General features: G+C 41.2%; 1 protein-coding gene across 3 annotated transcripts in view; it reads left to right on the top strand.

Moving 5' to 3' along the window:
• Window positions 1-21857, top strand: part of LOC122554316 (phosphatidylinositol 3-kinase regulatory subunit alpha-like) — a 475560-nt gene that overhangs the window by 235970 nt on the left and 217733 nt on the right. The window lies entirely within an intron of this gene.

Raw genomic sequence — 21857 nt, 5'->3', positions numbered from 1 at the left:
GACTTGTAAGGCAAGACCTACCCTTCACAAATCCGTGCTGGCTGTCCCTAATCAAGCAGTGTCTTTCCAGATACTCATAAATCCTATCCCTCAGTACCCTTTCCATTACTTTGCCTACCACCGAAGTAAGACTAACTAGCCTGTAATTCCCGGGGTTATCCCTATTCCATTTGTTTTTGAACAGGGGCACAACATTCACCACTGTCCAGTCCCCTGGCATCACTCCCATTGACAGTGAAGACGAAAAGATCATTGCCAACGGTACTGCAATTTCCTCTCTTGCTTCCCACATAATCCTAGGATATATCCCTTCAGGCCCACTCAAATATCAATCACTTGCCTTCCTGACCAGCTCTACGCTCCAACCTCATTTCCGCCCAGCTCGCGCCGCTCTCTGCTGAGAAAAGACCGTTGGCGTCGAGGTAAGTTCTTTATATATCAATCACTTACCTTCCCGACCAGCTCTGCGCTCCAACCTCACTTCCGCCCAGCTCGCGCCGCTCTCTGCTGTGAAAAGCTAATATTCTTGGACTTAAATTCTAGGATTAAAATCTTTAACATCTTTCATATTGTAATGTATTATAATGAAAGATTGAGCATGCATCTTCAGAGGGCATGATCTCCTGTTTCATGTCTGGCATGAGAGCACCCATATTTATAGTGTTTGGAATTAAAGATTAGCTTGTGATGTTGGGGTTTTCTGCTCATTGGGGGGAAGAATGTCCCTTCTCTTGCCCACTGTCTACCTCAGAAGCTCCAAGGCAGAATGCAAGAGTCTTGGCGCTCTCTGAGCACTTGTATCAGCCACTTCACTCTTATTTTCTCTACTGCCTACATTCATACCTGACTTTCAAGAGCTGCTAGCTGTTTTGAATTAAGGAGCTCTAACATCTACACACCTACCACTATTTCATCCCCTCCTGATCAACTGTGTAGTCAATAAGTAGTTTGGGATTACTGGCTGTATGCTAGCGAGATTAAAATGGTCAAGCAGTCCAAATTTGCCAAATTGAGATTAACTGGGATCTGTATTGTGTGTTTCACAGTTTATGTGTCTGTACCTGAACAAATGGTAGGTTCAGGAAAATTCAGATCTCCATAGTTTCTTTGTTAAAAATGTTAAGTCATTGTAATGTTGAATAATCTTGACTAGAATAATAACATTAGTCAAATGTGAGGAACAGGATTCTAGCTGTAATATTAACCATACAGAACTAAAAGTAAAACATTTTTAATGCAATTGGAGCAATTTTAAATATTTTACTGTCTTTCCTTTTTTAACCCATTCTTTCATCTTCCCAGTTCACTTTTCTATTCCACATGATACAGACCCAGTTTTCAGTATTGCGTATTTGTATACGGTTTTGGCAGCCTGTACAAAATATTTCCTCTTTACATCCAGTGTGCAGAAAACAAGCCATCCCAGGCTAATGAAATCAAAGTCTCCTTTCTTTACTGATTGCAAGAATCTCTAGAGAACTATGCTTTGTTCAATTTGTTGAGGTTCTTGGTGAGTTTATATATGTGTTACAAAATCCTTCACAACTTGGCACAAGATTGATAGCCTCACTCAGCAGCGATAAGCACTCATGTTGTTGAGTGGAAAATGCACAGAATGTAGAAGAGGATCTTTTTATAAGCTATGTTCAGAGTGTATCCAGTATTATTCTACATTACATCTATTTTAAAAAGTAATTTATTGTCTGCGAAGTTTTTAGATGGAAAGGCATTGCGTAAAGTTCTTAGTTGTCCTCTGTATGTCAGCCATAGTTCAGTTGATTGCAGTCTGTCCACTGAATCGAAAGGTATGTCACGTCCTTCTGTAGGAACTGAGCACCAAAAATCACGGAAAACACTAAAGTGAAGTATCAAGTGAGTGCTGCACTACCAGAGGTGTTAACTTTCCAACGAGATAGGCTTTTAGTTAGAAGGTTAGGTTGGAGAAGCTGGAGTTGATTTCCTGGAACCTGAGTTTTGACAGATGTTATACAGTTGAGATTAGAGGAATGCACTGTCTCCTTCTGGTCTCAGTGTTCCTGTCGTCAAGACAACAACTTAAATGTTTCATGCAGTTACCCCTATCTATAATAGATTTAAAATAAAAAGACCCAACAACTAGGTTCTTCAATAAACAACTAAATTATTGACCTATTGTGAAAACAGAACTAACATGTCAAAGATGTGAAGTTGATTAACAAGCAACTTGAAATAAGAGAGTATAAACATTTACTCTTCTAAGCAAACCTGACAGATGCCCCACTTAAAAGAAAAAAAAAGTAATAAAGAACCTTCACTGCACAGAAATTAATTTTGAAACAAAACACTTTAATTAATAATTGTTGGTTCTTGAAGGGGATGGCTAATTTATAAAATGTTCAAGAAGGTTTTTCCGTTGGTGTCTTGGCACATGTAGACCAGTATCACTGCGGCTTTTGCAGACAAGTTTCCTTTAGAAAGTGTTTGGAATTCAGAGATCTTTTAGCAGAGCAACTGGATCGGTTTTTGTTGTCAAGCCGGACTCTCCAAGTGGCTTTTCTCAGAAAGGAAGTGGGTGTACTGGATAGCTTCTGTCTCTTAGCAGGCTGACGGCTGACTGAAACCCAAACAATATCAAAAACAAAGCCATGAACCTAGACATATGATTGTCAGTAAAGACAGCCAAGTAATGGATCGTGAATTGGTTTATGGGCAGGAAACAGAGTGGGACAAGGGATTCTTTCGTGAGGTTTGACAGGGATTAATCCTGGACCGCAACTGTTAACAATACAATTTAATGACTTGAACGTAAGTGAATGTACTGTAGCTAAATTTGCATACAATACAAAAATAGGTGGAAAAGCAGGTTATGACAGGAATACCAACTGTTTACAGAGAGATGTTGATAGGACAGGTTAGCGGGCAAAAAGTTTGCAAATGAAGTAAAATGTGAGGTACAGAAAGCTGCAACACAAGGGTCTTGGTAGATACTTTTACATGAAACACAGAAATCTAGCACACAGGTGCAGAAGGTGATGAGGAAAGCCAATTGAATGTTGATCCTTATTTCGAGGGTGTTGGAATATAAGAGTAGGGAAGCCTTACTGTAACTGTGCAAGGTGCTGGTGCGACCACATCAGGAGAACATGGTGAGAAGTTTATGGAAAAACATCATTTGATTGGAGGTAGTTCAGATGATCTCATTGAAACATATAGTATTTTTAAGGAGCTTGGCTGGTAAATGTTAGGAGAATGGTTCCCCTCATTGAAGAGTCTAGCATCAGGGGAGAGCATAGTGTCAGAATAAAGGGGTGCCAATTTAAGACTGAGATAGGAGGACTTTCTGCTCACAGAGGGTTATGTGACTTTGGAACTCCTTGCCACAGAGAGCTGTAGGAGCAGAGTCCTTGTTATATTTGGGGGGTGGATAGATACATTCTTAATCAGTTGTGGAATCATGGGGTTATGGGGAAAAAGTGGGGAAAGTGAACGTGAGCAATGTCGGATCAACCATGATCCTGTTGAATGACAGCGCAGGCTTGAGTGGCTGAATGGCCTACTCCTGTTCTGATTTGTTATTGTCTAAGTAGCTTAGGCAATGTAGCTTCCAAATAGTGTCTTTAAAAACAAAGACCCAATATACATTTTTTTTCAAAAAAATGGACATAGGGTCAGTGTCCAATTTACCACTATCCACAATCATTTAGCATATTCTTTCAGAAAATGGTAGTAGTGAAGTATTCCATAACAAAGTGTATAAGATTGTGACAGGCTTGGATAAGGCAATTAAATACAATCTGTTTTCTCATTAGCTGGTGGTAAAAGAACTAGAGGACATTGAATTAAAAGTCCTGGACAAGATGTGCTGAGGAGATGGAGGAAATAATATTTTACACAGTAAGATTAGAAGCCCCCTGAAAATGACCTCAATCTTGGTATTTGTGAGGGTGATCGAAGTAGAGATGACCAATGATTTCAAAAGAAAGTTGGATGCTCACTTGAAAGAAACAAACTTGCAGAGATGCTGGGATAGAGCAGTAGTATAGACCTGATGGGTTCACTCTGTGAAAAGTGCCACTAATGACTCTCCAACTCTGATTCTTCGGCTAAAGCCCCATTTGTCCTCTCAGGTGGATATTAAAAATCCCAAGGCACTATTTCAAAGAAGAAGATGGTACTTATCCCCAGCATCTTGGCTTATAATTATCAATATCCAAAATCATAAAAGAAAAGCAGATGATCACATTGCTGTTTGAGGGATCTTCCTCTGTATATATTGGCCATTCACTTTTCTAATATTACAGCAGTGACTGTACTTCAGGAATATTTAATTGGCTGTGAACACTTTGAGATGCCTGGCCATTGTGAAAAAGTGTCACTAAATGGAAGGTTCTCTTTTTTTCACTTATTCTAATTATAATCAGGTCAGACTTATAACATTGGCCCTGAAACATTATGGAATATAGCTTCCAAATGTTTACAATTTTCTCTTATAGTTCCTCTCTTATTGTCAGCATGAAGAATCTTTTCATTTTAAACAATTTTAGCATTGCCTTTGAAATTTAAGAGCGAGAAATTTCAGGCAAATATGTTAAATGTTCATATTTTAATAATCCAAAAGACATTGTTTCAGGCTTTTTCATTTTCCAGTTTTTCAATACTGCAACTTAAAATGTCCCATGCCCACAATTGTATACAATATGAGAAAGGGCCCATTCACAGTAGGATGCTTGTATTTTGGTATGAAGGATTTATGATGAAATTTTGCACTAAAGTAAATTGCTATCAGTGACGATCCTGTTGCACGTTACAGAGCAAGCTAACAAGACCACTTTGAGGGATTAAGTGTCTTTTGAGCCATATTAATGCCGACTGCCTTTTACTGAATTAGATCCAAATGGAAAGAGGATAGAAGCACCATATTTATGTAGAGGCAGAGAAGGACACTAAAGAAACTGAGTAACCTGACAAAGCCAGGGATGTGGCAATCCTCCTGAATGTACTGACAGGATCACACTGTGATTTTGTTTTTGTATTTCCTGATCAATTGCTGGTAGGGAAACCAACAGTAGGAGGTCAGGATCCATTGGACCTGGCTAGTGTTGGCAATGTAGCTTCGCTTTCTTTCATTTTAAACCCCCTCCCCATCATTACCCTTTCCTGCTTTTTGCAAGGGGAGTTATTATCCGGGGCTCCGAAAGAAACCTATTTAAATTGAATATATTTATCTCCCCTTAAGTGCGAGTATATATTTAAATTCAGCCCCAGAAAGTGGCCAATCAAAGACTTTAGCCTGGCAGAAGAGAAAATTTCGGTTAACTCCCATTTTTCTGTTGCTGAGCTAAGAGAACGTGCCCATTTGGTGAGAGTTTTTCAGTAGGAAAAGAGATTTCCTGATGATTGGTTAAACTGTTAAATACAAATGTTGCGACTTGGGGCCCAATATTTACACTTTTTAGTCATGTAAGCAAACTCCTCTGGCCATTTTGAATTGAAGTGGCCCAGCCCCACATAACTTCAGCAAATTCCTGAGCAGCCCGTCTTGTTAACAAAGGTCCTGGCTTCCAGATACTAAGAAACAATGAAGCATTTGTGGTGAAAACAAATAAGTGGTCATTCATCCTTTGTCCCGTACGTTGGGAATATGTTTTCAACTAGCTATCCATGAATACCATTTACTCATGATGACACATGGCTTATCTGCTTAATGCTTTCACCAAATTTGTGCTTTTCCCCCACTTTTCAGCAATTCCATTTACAAAAGTCATGGGAATATTGTTGTGAAGTGTACTCATTCCAGAAAACAGGAATGGCCTAAATTCAACATTGCTGTGTTCATTTTACAGCAAAATATGTGCATGCCTGTGACTGACTTAGTTGGAAGGTAGCCTGTAGAGATTGTAATGAGGTCATCTGGGTGGACCTTATAGAATATGCGTTCCCTGATTGGGGTTGTTAATCTGGTCCTATCAGGGAGCCCTGGCTGACAGATGAACAGAAGTGTCCCCCCAAAAAAAAGAACAGGAGTGTCAGAGTTTCTGTTTGCTCTGAGAGCTGGCTCTGAGGGAATTGGATCAGTATCAAGGACTCTCTGTGTGTTAATAAAGGGTGACTTTGTGACAGGATACTGACCTCTGTGGAATTATTTCATAGCCCATGCCCAATTCTGCATGTGTCCATGCTTTGTTTAAATGATTTGGTGAGCTCGTTTTTCAGGCATCCCCAATATCCCATCTGTCCATTTGCAATTCACACCATGCTAGCCTGTTTAGTTTCAATTTGCTTTCAAATGCCAATGGGATTATGGGGACATCTCAGATGACACGTTTTCTATCAGCTGAGCACGTTTAATATCTGAATTCGTAGAATCATAGAGTTGGCACCTTGAGCCTAGGCCTGTTCTCAGTCGCAACATCCAGTGAGGCCTGTCCCGTGACCTTTGCTTTTGCACTGTAACTTCTTTCCATTTGAGTAGGAGGGTGATTCAGGATTTGACCAAGTGCCCATGAATAAACAGCTCCATTGTTCCAAGTCAAGATGGTGAGTGACAAAGAGTGGTGCTTACACTTGGTTGTGTTCCCATGCATCTGCTGCCCGTGTCCTTTTAGTTGTTAGAGGTCATAGTTTTGGAAGATGCTGTTCGAGAAGCCTTGATGGGTTGCTGCACTACTTTGTGTCTCTGGTACACAGTACTGCCAAAGTACATCGGTGAGCATCCCGGTGGTTGCCTAACTAAATCCTATACAGCTCCATCATAACCTCCTTGCTCTTGTAGTCAATGCCTTGACTAATAAAGGCAGATATCAAGTCAGACAAGGGCAGCATTTGAGACTGGTATAAGAGCATGGATAAGGTCAGTCAATCACATGAGGCGGTCCGAATCAGGATATTCTCCATATAAGGGGTGAGGAGCTCAATGACAAGCAGCCCACCACCTGGCCCTAGTTGGGGGCTGTTTTCCTCATGGCTATCCTGCACAAAAAGACCAGTCAAGACATAAGTACTGTGAGCTCTGGCAGGTGGGGCAAAGCTCTGAAAGGCAGGGGTTGGCAGGGATTCTGTGAGCATGCAGCTTGAGACTAAGTGAGTGAGCACTAAGAAAGTAAGTGAGTAGGTCTGAGATGCAGCCTGGACCGACTCATGAGCTGGATAGCTGTCCCTGCACGCAAACTGTCCTTGCATTACCATGATTATTACACTCTGGATTAGAGTAGTACTCAAAAAGCACAGCAGTTCAAGCAGCATCCGAGGAGCAAGGAAATTGACGTTTTGGGCAAAAGCTCTTTCCTGATGAAGGGCTTTTGCCCATAACGTCAATTTCCTTGCTGCTCGGATGCTGCCTGAACTGCTGTGCTTTTCCAGCACCACTCTAATCCAGAATCTGGTTTCCAGCATCTGTAGTCATTGTTTTTACCTACATGATTATTACACTCCAAAATTCAGCATGGCACTGCAGAAACATACAGTAAGTGGATGGCAAATGTGCCATTATGGTGTGGTGAGGCTGGTATGTATCAATGCCAGCATCCAATGATGTGGGATATCTAGAATCCCTACAGTGTGGAAACAGGCCTTTCAGCCCAACAAGTCCTTACCGCCTCTCCGAAGAGTAGCCCACCCAGACTCATTCCCCCTACCCATCCCTGAACACTTCGGGCAATTTAGCATGGTCAGTTCACTTGACCTGCACATCTTTGGACTGTGGGAGGAAACCGGAGGAAACCCATGCAGACACAGGGAGAATGTGCAAACTTCACACAGACATTCAACCGAGGCTGGAATCGAACCTGGGTCCCTGGTGCTGTGAGGCAGTAGTGCTAACCACTGAGCCACCATGCCGTCTCTTTTTTTTATTGCACATCTGCTGTCCATGGAGTGTACACTGAGACGTTGGTGTCCAAAATAAAGGAGGAGCAAACAGCAAGCTGCAGTCACCAGGTACCCACTCAGACTTTCTTGCTACAAATTCTCAGCATCCAGTTTCTAGAATAGGATAGACACTATGAAGTCATGAGAGAGCTAATGAATGACAATCCCTGGTAATTACCACTCACAAGTGAGAATCTCATCTTGACATATGGAAATTAAGGCCTCATTTGAGTTCTCTAATGATGATCTCAAATTTCTCACTTATAGCCCAGACTCGGGAAAATTCCATCTTGTGTTCTTTCTTCTTTGATGCTGCCAGACCTGTTGAGTTTACCACTTTCTATTTTTGTATCAGATCCTCCGTGTATATGGTGTTTTGCTTCTATCATGTGGTAACACCTTTTGAAAGTTATAACAGCAAATGCATTTCCATCCTTTTTCATTATATCAAATAATTCTATCAAATTAGCCAAACACACAGCTTTCATTTATAATATATTTTCCAAAGGCCAAGTAATTTTGTTCTAGATTAGTGACACTAAAAGTTTCTACTGCTGACATTACGCTGACTGTTCTGTAGGTGCCAGTTCAACTCTCTCCTCCTTTTCAGACAGGAATGTGATACTTACCATTCTGTATTTCACTAGCACTATCCCCGTATCTCAATGGAACTCTATGATTATAGCCATAACCTCCTAGATTTCCATATTTAAATCCTCAGTAACATAGGGCACATGTTTGCCATTTTGAGACAATCAAACAATCATCATTGTTCTGCAATATTTGTCTTTAGACAATGCAGTTATACTAAAATGTTTGACTATAGGTAGTGATCACGGAGACCCATTCAGTCAATCTTGTTACTCCATTTTTAAGCATTACATGATACATGTTGTAATTTTCTTTTGAACCACCCCCTCCATCATCCCTTCCATCCATCAGTTTTCCCCTTGTGAGTGTGCTAAGTAGCAGTGTATGGACGCCACATTTAAATGGAAATTCCACATCGATATAGATACTCATTGAGCAGTTGACAATTTGCTTGGTATTAGAGGGCATCGGGATCAACTTCATTCCTGTCCTTTGTGGCATCTATACATACAGCTTTCAGCAATAAGTATTGGAAAATGATCAAGGAAAGGAACATTCACTGAATTTCCCGCAGCCCTGACTTTACTCAAAGGTGTTGAAACCAAACCTACAGCTCCTCCAAAAGCACTCAGGTTGAGATTAACTAACAGAACAGGGATTAAAATAATAACTTTGCAAAATGACTGACTGGAAAAGAGCAGCTGGTGTAACAAAGCCCATTCCACACAGTCATGGTGCAACCTTTGCACATTGTGACCCTGACAGCTTGTGAATTTACACATCTCAGCACTGAAACTGTATTCCTAAAGTAGAAGCACAATCATTTGCATATTGCTATTGGGTTTCAAAAACTGATTAATTAGTCTTTCCTTCTTCTCCACTTTCTTATGATCTTGGAATCTTTTGATTTTTTTTTCCTTGGTGCTTTTGGAGTCCCTGTTGTATAAAATATTAAATTATTGTGACAAGGACCCAAATATTCTATCAGCGTCATATAATTTGCTTTTGGGAACCTTTTGGAACAAAGTTTATTTCTGTGCATTTGTTGTACCAGGTTTCTTTGGTATTTCTGCTTTGATTGTTTCTGTAGTACATCTGTAATTCATCGCCATGTTTTAGAAATTATATATGTGATTTACAATGTGAAAATAACTAGATAATCTGTTTCTTGTGATGTTGATTGAAAGATAAATATTGGCTGAGAGACCAAGAATTACTCCTCTGCTTTCCTTCAGAGTAGAGTCATAGAGATGTACAGCATGGAAACATCCTTCAGTTCAACTTGTCTGTACTGACCAGATATCCCAACCTAATCTAGTCTCATCTGCCAGCACACAGCCCATATCCCTCCAAACCCTTCCTCTTCATGTATCCATCTAGATGCCTTTTGAATGTTGTGATCGTACTTGCCTCCGCCGCTTCTTCTGGCAGCTCATTCGATGCACATACCACCCTCTGCATGAAAAAGTTGCCCCTTAGGTCTCTTTCATGAAATCTTTTAAATCCACCTGAACATGATCCTTCAAGTTTATGCCATCCGAAGGAGAGCACCTCCGACTGTACAGTGCTCCGTCTGTACTGCAACAGCCTTGTTTTTCATGTGCTCAAGATTGGAACTTGAACCTCGGACCTAGGACAGACCTAGGGCTGAAAAATGGCTTTCAGAGAAACTTGGAAATAGGGAAAAGCTTGGCAATGGAGCTATTTTGTAAGTAATCTCTTGCAAAGAGTTTTTATTTGCCATAAAAAAGCATTCAATAGCAGGTTGTTTTGGAAAAAAATCCTTACAAGCTTATTGTATTTGAGTACTTTAAAAATGATCTCAATGTGAGTGTGAGTGACAGATTTTTATGCACTTTGTTTGGGTACATTCTCAGCTGCCTTCAGATGCAAAAGACATGAAAGAGTTTATAAAAAGAAAAAGTAAGAACAGGGACAATCCAGACAAGGATTATTACTGTGCCGATTTTTTTTGTCAGTTTTCTTACACAGTGCATGTAATGTGAGAGTTTATCTGGTCTGTGGTTTGCTCAGAGTTGGCGCCAAATACTGGGTGGAGAAGAGTAAAAGATTTTAAGTAGGGTGGAACAAAGGACTCTTGTGGTTCCGTGAATGGTGACATCAAATCTTTATTTGGGTGATGATCTGTACTCTGAGTTGTAAGGCTTTATCTGTTTATGATGCAATCCTACAGTTGCCAAGTTGAAGATCACTGACTGAAAACCTCAGTTGTAGAGTGCACATATTTTCAACATTGCAGGTACCATTTTGCATCTGTAAGGGCATCCATGTACACTTCCTAACCATATCAGATACCATTTTGGTAACATTTTGGTGTTAATATTGTAAGTTAAACATATGCAGAGGAGACTGTCAGTAGCTGATGCTGACTTGACTCTAACAGTGCCATTTTCAATGCTTCAGCTGATATCCTTTCTTAAGCCCACATTTCTGAAGAAGCATTCACTAGCAGGAAGTACACCACCTCCATAGCGCTATTTGATAGAATTGACAACTATCTGGAGATTGGTTGCTTAATGATTTCTACTGGCTGTTGGTGAGTTAATTGAAGTGTGTATACTTCAATTTAAAGTCGGTTACATTTACAGGTGTTGTGTAATGTGGTGAGGACTTTGATTCTCACTTTGAAGATCACGCTCAGGCCATTCACTCCAAGTCATGGATCTTGCAGTTTTCAACCAGACATGGTATTAATTAGACTGCAGCATGACAGGGAGATGGACAGGGAGATGGACTGGGTAAACCAATTGACTCCTAAAGCTGTGGAGGGCAGGTATCTGGAGTTTCTTCGGGAAGGTTTTCTAAAGCAGTATGTTGAGGAGCCATTTGAAGGCTCGCTTCTTTAGATTTAATAATTTGTAATGAAAAAGGGCTAATTAACAATCTTGTAAAAGAACCTTCAGGAATGAGTGACCACAATATGATAGAATTTTACATTTTTGATAGTCAGATAGTTTATTCTGAAGCAAGTGTTACATTTGAATAAGGGGTATTTTGAAGGCATGAGGCACAAGTTGGCTGAGATGAATTGGAAATGTATATTAAAATGTATATTAGACTGCAGCATGACAGGGAGATGGAGGAGAGGCAACCAGGAGGAAGGCAAGCTGCTTGATCTTGGGTAAGGCTATCCACTAGTCCCATAGATGGCTTAATTTCAGTGGCCTTTTACGAAGGAAAATGGTGACATCGACGTTTCTTTAGCTCTTCAGTCATCTGTCTCAAATTCTGCAGATTGTGTGTGGCAAATTGGTTTCACTGAGGAGGTCCTCACTGAAATCTGTAAAATGATGGCATAGACTTATAGCCTCAGAGGAAGGTAAGGCCAACTTTGCCAATGGCTTTGATGGTGACTGTGGTTTTAAATTTCTTCATGTTAAGTTCCTTCTACACTGAAGCAGGCCACACTTTCATTACTTCATAGCTCACCATCCATTGCTGTATTAGAGAGGTCACTGATGAAAGGTGAATACACATTGTACATTGGTTACATTGGAACCATCAGGCTTGGGTTAAATGACCTCGTGATGGCTGATTTCAGTTTTTATTGAATTGCGCATTGATTTTTATGTTTATCTTGAGAGCCAACTTGAATAACCAATGAACCAAGAGCCAGGAAGAAAATCAAAGAGCAGGACCTCAAGAGCTATAAACTCAGAATTACTCCTAGTGCCACATGCTAGAGAACACAAGAATAGGAAGATTGATGAATTGAATATATGGCTGGAGAACTGGCGCAGGAGGGAGAGCATCAGATTTTTAAGGAATTAGAATTAGTTCTGAGTTAGCTGGAACCTGTAGAAGCTGGACTGGTAGCACTTTAACAAGACTGAGACTCCTACCCTTGCAGGGACATGTGCTGATGCTGTTGGTGGGTTTAAACTAGTTTGTCAGGAAGATGGGAAGCTGAAGGGTAACTCAAATGGGAAAGAGTAAAGTTAGTAACAGGAATTGGAAAATATGTAAAAGAGACTAAAAGGATGCTTCAAAGTGGAATTTTGTCAAACAGATAAAACACAAGCCACTCTACTTGAACACATGCAGCATTTCCAACAAGAAGATCGAAAGGCCTGAATCAAGATAGAGGGGTAAGGCCTAATTGTCATGACAGAAACATGGCTGCATGGTCACCAGGACTGGGAACTTAATACTCAAGAATATTTGACATTTAGGACGGAAAAGATGAAACAGTAAATGAAAGTAAGAAACAACAAAGGGCAACAGACATTCAGTTATTTTTCTTTATTAGATTCACTACAGTATGGAAACAGGCCCTTCGGCCCAACAAGTCCACACCGACCCTCCAAAGAGTAACCCACCCAGACCCATTCCCCCAACCTGTATTTACCCCTGACTAATGCACCTGTCACTATGGGCATTTTAGCACAGCTAATTTGCCTGACCTGCACATCTTTGGAAAGTGGGAGGAAACTGGAGCACCCGGAGGAAACCCACGCAGACACAGGGAGAATGTGCAAACTCCACACAGACAGTCAACCAAGGCAGGAATCAAACCCGGGTCCCTGGTGCTGTCAGGCAGCAGTGCTAACCACTGAGCCACTGTGCTGCCCGTCAGGGATTCCTGATGAAAAACCTATACTCAAAATGTTGATTCTCCTGCTTCTTGAATGCTGCCTGACGGGCTGTACTTTTCCAGCACCACACTGTCTCGATTCAGTGTTTATCGGCCAGCGAATGCTGGGAGGTAGTGGTAGTGTGGAGACATGGTATTAATTAGACTGCAGCATGACAGGGAGATGGACAGGGAGATGGACTTGGTAAACCAATTGACTCCTAAAGCTGTGGAGGGCAGGTATCTGGAGTTTCTTCGGGAAGGTTTTCTAAAGCAGTACGTTGAGGAGCCATTTGAAGGCTCGCTTCTTTAGATTTAATAATTTGTAATGAAAAAGGGCTAATTAACAATCTTGTAAAAGAACCTTCAGGAATGAGTGACCACAATATGATAGAATTTTACATTTTTGATAGTCAGATAGTTTATTCTGAAGCAAGTGTTACATTTGAATAAGGGGTATTTTGAAGGCATGAGGCACAAGTTGGCTGAGATGAATTGGAAATGTATATTAAAAGAAATGACTGTGCGTAGGCAATGGATGGTGTTTAAAGAAATATTATATGACTCACAGCAACTATGCTTTCACTCAAGGTGCAAAAACTCAAAAAAGGTCAGACAGCCATGGCTTATACAGGAAGTTCAGGATTGTATAAAGTTAAAAGAACAGGCTTATCAAGTTTTCAGAAATAGCAGTAATTCTGAGGATTAATTCAGAGTTACTTTAGAATACAACAAAGCTGATCAGAAAAGGGAGAATAGATAATGAATGCATGAAAACATAAATCAGACCTTAAAAGTTTACTATCATTTCTGAAGAAAGGCCACCGGACCTGAGATGCCAACTCTGATTTCTCTCCACAGATGCTGCCAGACCTGCTGAATGTTTCCAGCAATTTCTGCTTTTGCTCCTTAAAAATTTCTATAGACATCTAAAAAAGAAACGTCTGGGTAAATTGAGTGTGGAGCTATTACAGGCTGAGTCAGAAGAATTTATAACAGGGAATAAAGAACTGACAGAGAAGCTAAATAATTACTTTGTGTCTGTTTTCACTGAGGAAGATGTAGAAATCTCCCAGAAAAAGTGATCCAAGTAGCTAGTGAGAAAAAGGAGTTGAGAAAATAGCATTAGTAAGAAGATGGTAGTGGTGAAATTATAGGGTTGAGCATTAATAAGAACCCAGGACCCAATGGTCTAAATCCCAGGGTGTTGAAGGAGATAGCTATAGAGATAGCAGCTGTATTAGTAATTATCTTGAAAAATTCTGCAGATTCTGGCATGATTCCTGTGGATTGGAGCATAACAAAAAATTAAAACAATATACTGGATTAGTATCGGCTAACACACAGAAAACAAATTAGGAATTAATGGGTCACTCTCACAGTGGCAGGCAGTGACTAATGGGGTACCACAAGGATGCATATTTGGGCCCCTGCTGTTCACCACAATATGCATCAATGTTTTGGAGTTTGTGACCACATATAATATTTTCCAAATATGTGATTTATACAAAGCTAAATGGGGACGTGCGAAGTGAGGAAAATGTAAAGGAGAGTTTGGACAGGTTTAGTTAGTGGCTAGAAAAGAGTAGATGGAACATAACATGAAAAAATGTAAGGTATAGCCACTTTGGTAGGAGAAGCAGATGTGCAGAGTACTTTTTTATTGGTAAGAGGTTGGAAAATGTAGATGTCAAAAAGATTGAGATGTTTTTCTCAATAAGTCACTGAAGGCTCACATATAGCTGCAGAAAGTGGCTGAAGAAGGGTCACACCCGAACAGTTGACTTCTCCACCTCCTGATGCTGCCTGGCTTGCTGTGTTCTTCCAGCCTCCTGCTCGTCTACCGCAGAAAGCTATAAGCAAAGCTAATGAAATGTTAGCATTTATCACAAGAGGAATTGAGTTCAGGAGTACTGAATTCCTGTTTCAATTTTATCAGAACTTGTTTAGACTGTCCTGAAGTACTGTTGCAGTTTTGGTTTCCTTAACTCAGGAAATATATAATTATAATAGAGGGAGTGCAATGAGGGTTCACCAAACTTGTTCTTGGGATGGCAAGACTGTCCTATGAGGAAAGATTGGGCAAACTGGGTCTGTATTTTCTAGCAGCTCAAAGAATGAGAGGTGATCTTATTGAAACTTACCCTATCAATCGCTTCAAACATTTTGTAAGTGCAGGCAAGATGTTTTACATGGCTGGGGAGTCTAGAGGCAAGGGGCATAACTGAAAAACAAGGAGGATGCCACTTAGACCCGAGATGAACAGAATTTGTTTTTTATTCAACATGTATTGAACCTTTGGAATTCTTTAGCACAGAGGCAGTCAGAGCTCAGTCTTTGAGTATGTTTAAGGGAGTAATTGATAGATTTCTGATTACCAGTGGCATACAGGGCTATGGAGATTGAACACTTCAATGCCTTTTACCCACCCAATCAGCCATGATTGCATTTGGGGTAGCTCATTGGGCTGAATGGCCCATTCCTATATTTAGCAGTTGGTGGAAATTCTTTGTACAGCCTCTAAAACACTGGCCAATTTCTGACTAACTTTTTAACTGGATTTCATGAAATGGATTGTGTTCAGTTCACCAATTAACTATCATTAAAAGTAATCCGGTAATGATGCGTTTGTTGTCCTGCTCTCAGTCATCTTAATGTCTCTTGGAACCATTAGCTAGGAAATAGCGTGATGCTTAGGCACATGTTTCTGATTATTCTTCACTCTGAGCTTAGTGAGTTTGACAGGGTATTCAACAAATGGAGTCAACAAAGCCGGGTTTATTTTTGCTCAAAGATCACGAAATGCAGACTTCCTAGTGCTGGTCAGCAGACAGCAATCGCAATGTTTTGATTTACATTCCTCTCCCAGCCTTGGCTGAGATAAACTAAATCAGACCACTTAGAGATGTTGTCTCTACTCCTCTGTTTCACACAGGTCATTGTGTTTCGCAGCTGAGTCATTGGTAGGTCAAGCCTTGCAATGTCTCGGAATTAATCAGAGCCTGCAGACTCTAAGAATTGAGAATCATTTCTAGTGTTGAAGTAAGAAGCATTGTCTGTTGGACCAAATTTTTTTCTTAAATGCTGTGTGAAGCTGAGGGAAGGAATGGAGTGATGGTGAATGTACCTGATGAAGAATTTGGAATGGTGGTCAATCCCAAACATAAATAATTGGCATAGAGAATTATTTAGTTTTGGGGTAAGAGAAAGTGAAAGAAAGGGAGACACAAAGTAGACTGTACTCTGTTTTTCAATTATATCAGGTCAAGAACCTGAAACTCAGTTGCAAGCTGGGGAATTATTTGATCTATTGTAAAACTTGTTAAGCCTCATTACAAGTACAAGAAATCTGTCCAGATAAACTGACAATGATGTTCAAAGAAACCAAAGCAAAATTTACATATTGCCACACTTGATTTGGCAGATGCATTTCACCGGTTTACTCTGGATAAACTATGGGTGCGATATTTGTGATGGCAAACCCCTTAAGATGAACCACCAGTAGGGGAAATGATGCACTCAGAAAATGGTCAGTCTGAGTTGGCTGAAAGCTTACAGTTTTTAAGATATGAATCTGACTCCAGCCTTCTCCAACCTGCCAGGCATTTGGAATATTGTGAGCATTTTGTGCTCCATGTCTGAGTAAGGATGTGCTGTCCTTGGAGGTGATCCAGATGAAATTTATAAGAGTGATCTTGGAGATGAAGGATTTGTCATATGAGGAGCAATGTGTCTGCATTTATTGGAATTCAGAAGGATCAGGAGGATGTCAATGAAACTTACAGAAAACTGAGAGGCCAGGATAGAGTGGACTTTGAGACAATGTTTCCACTAGGAGGAGAAACAAGGACTTGAGGGCACAGCCTTCTTCCACTTGGAGGAAGCATTAGGGGTGGCAAGAATGCAGAACATTCTACTGACTGAGCTAGGTGAGTCCTTAAGGGGGTAGCTGTTAGACTGGGTATGCAAAGATGCTGAATGAACCAAAAGGGAAAAACATATGTGACTTCATCTTCACCAATCTGCCAGCCACCAATGCATCCATCCAGGAAAACATCTTGACCACCATACAGTCCTTGTGGAGATAAGGTCCCATCTTTGTTTTGAGGATACCCTCCGTCGTGCTGTGTGGCAGTACCACATTGCTGGGTGGGATAGGCTTCGAGTAGATTTAGCATCTCAGGACAGGGTATCTCGGGGATGCGGTAGACCATCATCAGCAGCAGAATTGTACTCCAGCACATTCTGCAACCTCATTGCCCATTATAACCCCGATATCGCCATTACCATTAAACCTGGTTCATTGAAGACTGTAGGGCAGCGATGCGAGGAGCAACACCTGACACACCTAAAAACTTGGTGTTCATCTGGTTTAACTGCATCACAAGAGTAGTTTTGTGCCAAACAGCAGGATCAGCAAGTGATTGGACGCAGAGTACTGTTATCTTACTTTGCAATTCTAGTTAACGACACTAACAATTAATTACTGTGCAGAAACTATTCACATTAAACAGATTAGCATTTGGCTTGCAGTTGGCAGGAAATTAAAGCATTTAAGGTTATGAGAATTCTGAAATACACAGTTTTGCTTGGTGATCAGAGATAATGTATGGCCATGGATTTATGATTGTGGGAAGGGCAATTTAGGCACTCTAATATTTCCATGGAGTTTCATTTTGACAAGAAACTGGTACCTCAGATAAAATTTGAACCCTGGCACGTAATCTAGAATTGGGGATCCATTTGACAGTTAAGTTCAAATGTGACAATGTACTTTTTTCATAATAGGATGGTTTACCTTAAATTAAGGCGGCACAGTGGCACAGTGGTTAGCACTGCTGCCTCACAGCGCCAGAGACCTGGGTTCAATTCCCGACTGACTGTGTGGAGTTTGCACATTCTCCTCATTTCTGCGTGGGTTTCCTCCGGGTGCTCTGGTTTCCTCCCACAGTTCAAAGATGTGCAGGTTAGGTGAATTGGCCATGCTAAATTGTCTGTAGTGTTAGGTAAGGGGTAAATGTAGGGATATGGGTGGTTTGTGCTTCGGCGGGTCGGTGTGGACTTGTTGGGCCGAAGGGCCTGTTTCCACAATGTAAAGTAATCTAATCTAATCTTAAGTATCTTTCAAATAAAGGTAGGGCTTTGGAAACAGGAAGTCAACATTAAATTGACCAACATTGTGAAAGTGTCCAGAGTGTTTTATAAAGTAGACAAGATGCTTCACTGCTTTCAACAGTATTGATATTAAGATGTTAATGTGTCACTTGCCTTCTGTCATTTAGCCTTTTATTTGATAGAAAGTCTAGACAGTCTTCAACCTTTGAAGCAGTGCAATGGATGGCAGGCAGTGGGGTGTGGCTGAGAGTAGAGCAAAGGCCTGTATTTAATGTCTGTGTACGGAATGTGGCTCAATGTTCCATTGAACATGTGAGCTTTCTAATCTGTTGGCCATGGCACCTGAGTGCCTCCATCCCTATCTTTGGGAAGCAATGGCTCCAACTCTAGCCAGTCTTTGCCAACACACCATGAAAATAGCTGAGCTCATTACTGCCACTCAGGAAATGGGATTGCAATATCAGAAAGTGGCCTGACCTGCAATTCCCTCCTCCGATTAAATTCCAGACCAATATTTTGGATCTGTAACCTTTTCACCAGAACCAACTACAGTGTAGTCCAAGAATGTAAGCACGCTGATACCATGCCACGATGTAGTGATACCAGTTGCAGCCCTAAAAGGTAAACACTTTAAGTACATGAAATGCATTAGAAATCTACATTAATGACTTTCACCCAAGAGAAACACACACAAGTATCTTCAGAAGTTTGGGTCCTCATTTACACAAGTTACATAAAGCCAATGAACAGGTATAATGTATAATCAAAATGGTTATTTGAATATTAGCCTGTATTTTAGGTGGGTTGCAAACCAAAGAGTAGGAAGCAATGTCTCTGTTGTACAGAATCTTGGTCAGACTCCATCTGGAATTCAAAGTTTGTGCGAAGATTTGTAGCTCGGGTGCTCGTTGTTGTGGTTCTGTTCGCCGAGCTGGAAGTTTTTGTTGCAAATGTTTTGTCCCCTGGCTAGGCGACATCATCAGTGCTTGGGAGCCTCCTGCGAAGCGCTTCTTTGATGTTTCCTCCGGTGTTTATAGTGGTCTGTCCCTGCCGCTCCCGGTTGTCAGTTTCAGCTGTCCGCTGTAATGGTTGGTATATTGGGTCCAGGTCGATGTGTTTGTATTTGTCCTGTGTTTTTGTGCTGAATATACGTCGGTGATGTTCCACACTGTCGGTAGATGCCAGTGTCGTACTGGTACTGAAACAGCTTGGCTTGGCAGGTGTCAAGTTCCAGAGCACACGTCGTGAGTATTATTGCCAGAATGTCGGTAGCATCCAGAACCTTTGCACTATTTGTCCATTTCTTTGCTGTTATTTGAAGTGATGGCGAGTCAGCGCCAGCTACCTCAGGCGGCAGAGCATAAATCTCCGAGGTGTGAAATCGTTCGCCACGCTCGGTACATTCATTTTACAGCTTAGTTTTCCTAGTTGGATCCCAGCTCTCCATTCCACTGGCAATGTCACCAGCCAAAACATGCTCTCTCTTTCTCTCTATCTCTCACTCTGTCTCTGTCTCTCTCTGCCTCTCTCTGTCTCTCTCTCTCTGTCCCTCTCCCCCTGTCTCTGGTGCTCGCTCTCTTTTTCTCTCTCTCTCTCGATCTCTTTCTCTCTGTCTCCTGTTTCTGAGTGAAAACTGTCCCCGCTTTACTGGAAATGCTAGAGACAAGTTTGTAGGTGTACCCGAATGTAAAATGCAAGGTGTCCCCTTCAAGTGTGCAAGTTCCACTCCAAAACTGCACCAAGCAGAATGTTCAGAGTCGCAAAATGAGAATGATTACTTCACCACGCTGCCCCCACTACCCCCTATATCTGCAGCTTCCCTTACATTATTGTGCCGTTATGAGTCCTAGGGGTCGCAGTAGTCTGGCTGTCAGTTCCGAGATGCTCCTGATGTATGGTAGTGTGGCTAGTCCTTTTGGTTGTGGTATGTCCTCGTTCCGTGGTCTTTCTCTTAGGCATCTGTTGATGAAGTTGCGCGAGTATCCGTTTTTGGCGAATACCTTGTATAGGTGTTCCTCTTCCTCTTTTTGCAGTTCTGGTGTACTGCAGTGTGTTGTGGCCCTTTTGAATCCTTAGTAGCCACACACGCAGACAACAAGCAACATGAATTTGACTGGGACAACACTACTATCATAGGGCAAGCCAGACAGAGAACAGCCAGGGAATTCCTAGAGCCATGGCATTCATTCACAAACTCCATCAACAAACACATCGACCTGGACCCAATATACCAACCACTACAGCGGACAGCTGAAACTGACAACCGGAAGCGGCAGGGACAGACCACTATAAACACCGGAGGAAACATCAAAGAAGCGCTTCGCAGGAGGCTCCCAAGCACTGATGATGTCGCCTAGCCAGGGGACGAAACATTTGCAACAAAAACTTCCAGCTCCATCTGGAATATTGTGTTTAGCTCAGGAAGGATATATTAGCTATGGACCATACATTCGTCAGAATGATACTGAGGCCTTTTCCTCATGTAGAAGAATCCTTGAGACATAACCTTAAACTTATAGCTGGACCTTTCAGCAATGATATAATGGACAGGTGTTGTCATACAGTGCATAAGAATAACCTGGAAATGCTGCCCCCCTCAACCAGGAGAAAGTGAGGACTGCAGATGCTGGAGAGCAGAGTTGAAAAATGTAGTGCTGGAAAAACACAGCAGGCCAGGCAGCATCCGAGGAGCAGGAGGATCGACATTTCGGGCATAAGCCCTTCTTCAGGAAATCAACCACCCCTGTCCGAGCTCCCACCCATCAAAAAGTTATGGATCCTGTTCCAACTAAAACTGTAAAGACTTTGATAGTTTTTTGGTGAGTCAAGGAATTAACGCATCTGGGCCAAAGTCACAAATAGGCATGAAGTACAGATCAACCATGATGGAACTGAATGGCAGAACAGGTTCAAGATATTGAATGTCCTACTCTTATCTATGTTCTTATCACTATCATCCTCTATTGTTGAACAATAGAATGAGAGAATTCCTTTTATACATTACCAGACCCTGTCTCACATTTTCCCTTAAATATAATTGAACACATCAAGAATAGAATAAGGTGGAAAACATAGCATGTGACACAGTAGGTGGCATACTTGTCTCAACATACAACATTCAGGGTTAAATCCTGGAACACAAAAATCAAGATAGCAGACCAGCTCTGACATGGGCGGCCTTTTGGATAAGATATTAAACCGAGGCACTATCTTCCTGTTGAGGTGATGTAAAAAATTCCAATGCACTATTTCATAGAAGAATGGGAAGTTATCCGAGTGCCCAGGCCAATATTTGTCTCAGTACATATTTATGATCATCATTATATAGCTGTTTGCGTGAGTTTGCTGAGTATAAATGACTCGCTGTGTTTCCTACATTGCAACAGGGACTGTATTTCAAAAAGTACTTTATTGGTTGTAAAGAGATGTTCAGTGGTCATGTATCATGTGATATAAATGCAAGTCTTTCCTTGCATTTGTGATGTGGAGGTGCCAGTATTGGACTAGGGTGGACAAAGTCAGAAGTCACACAACATCAGATTATAGTCGAACAGGTTTATTTAAAATTGCATGCTTTCGGAGCACAAGTGAAGTGATGAAGGAGCAGTACTCCGAAAGCTTGTGACTTCAAATAAACCTGTTGGACTATAACCTGGTGTCATGGCATTTCTAACTGTTCCTTACTTGAGTCATTAATGCTTCATCATTAATG

This window comes from Chiloscyllium plagiosum, chromosome 11, assembly GCF_004010195.1.
Source record: "Chiloscyllium plagiosum isolate BGI_BamShark_2017 chromosome 11, ASM401019v2, whole genome shotgun sequence".
In the NCBI taxonomy this organism is placed as follows: domain Eukaryota; kingdom Metazoa; phylum Chordata; class Chondrichthyes; order Orectolobiformes; family Hemiscylliidae; genus Chiloscyllium; species Chiloscyllium plagiosum.
Note: the sequence above shows the minus strand (reverse complement) of the source record. Positions and strands in the feature narration are given on the sequence as shown.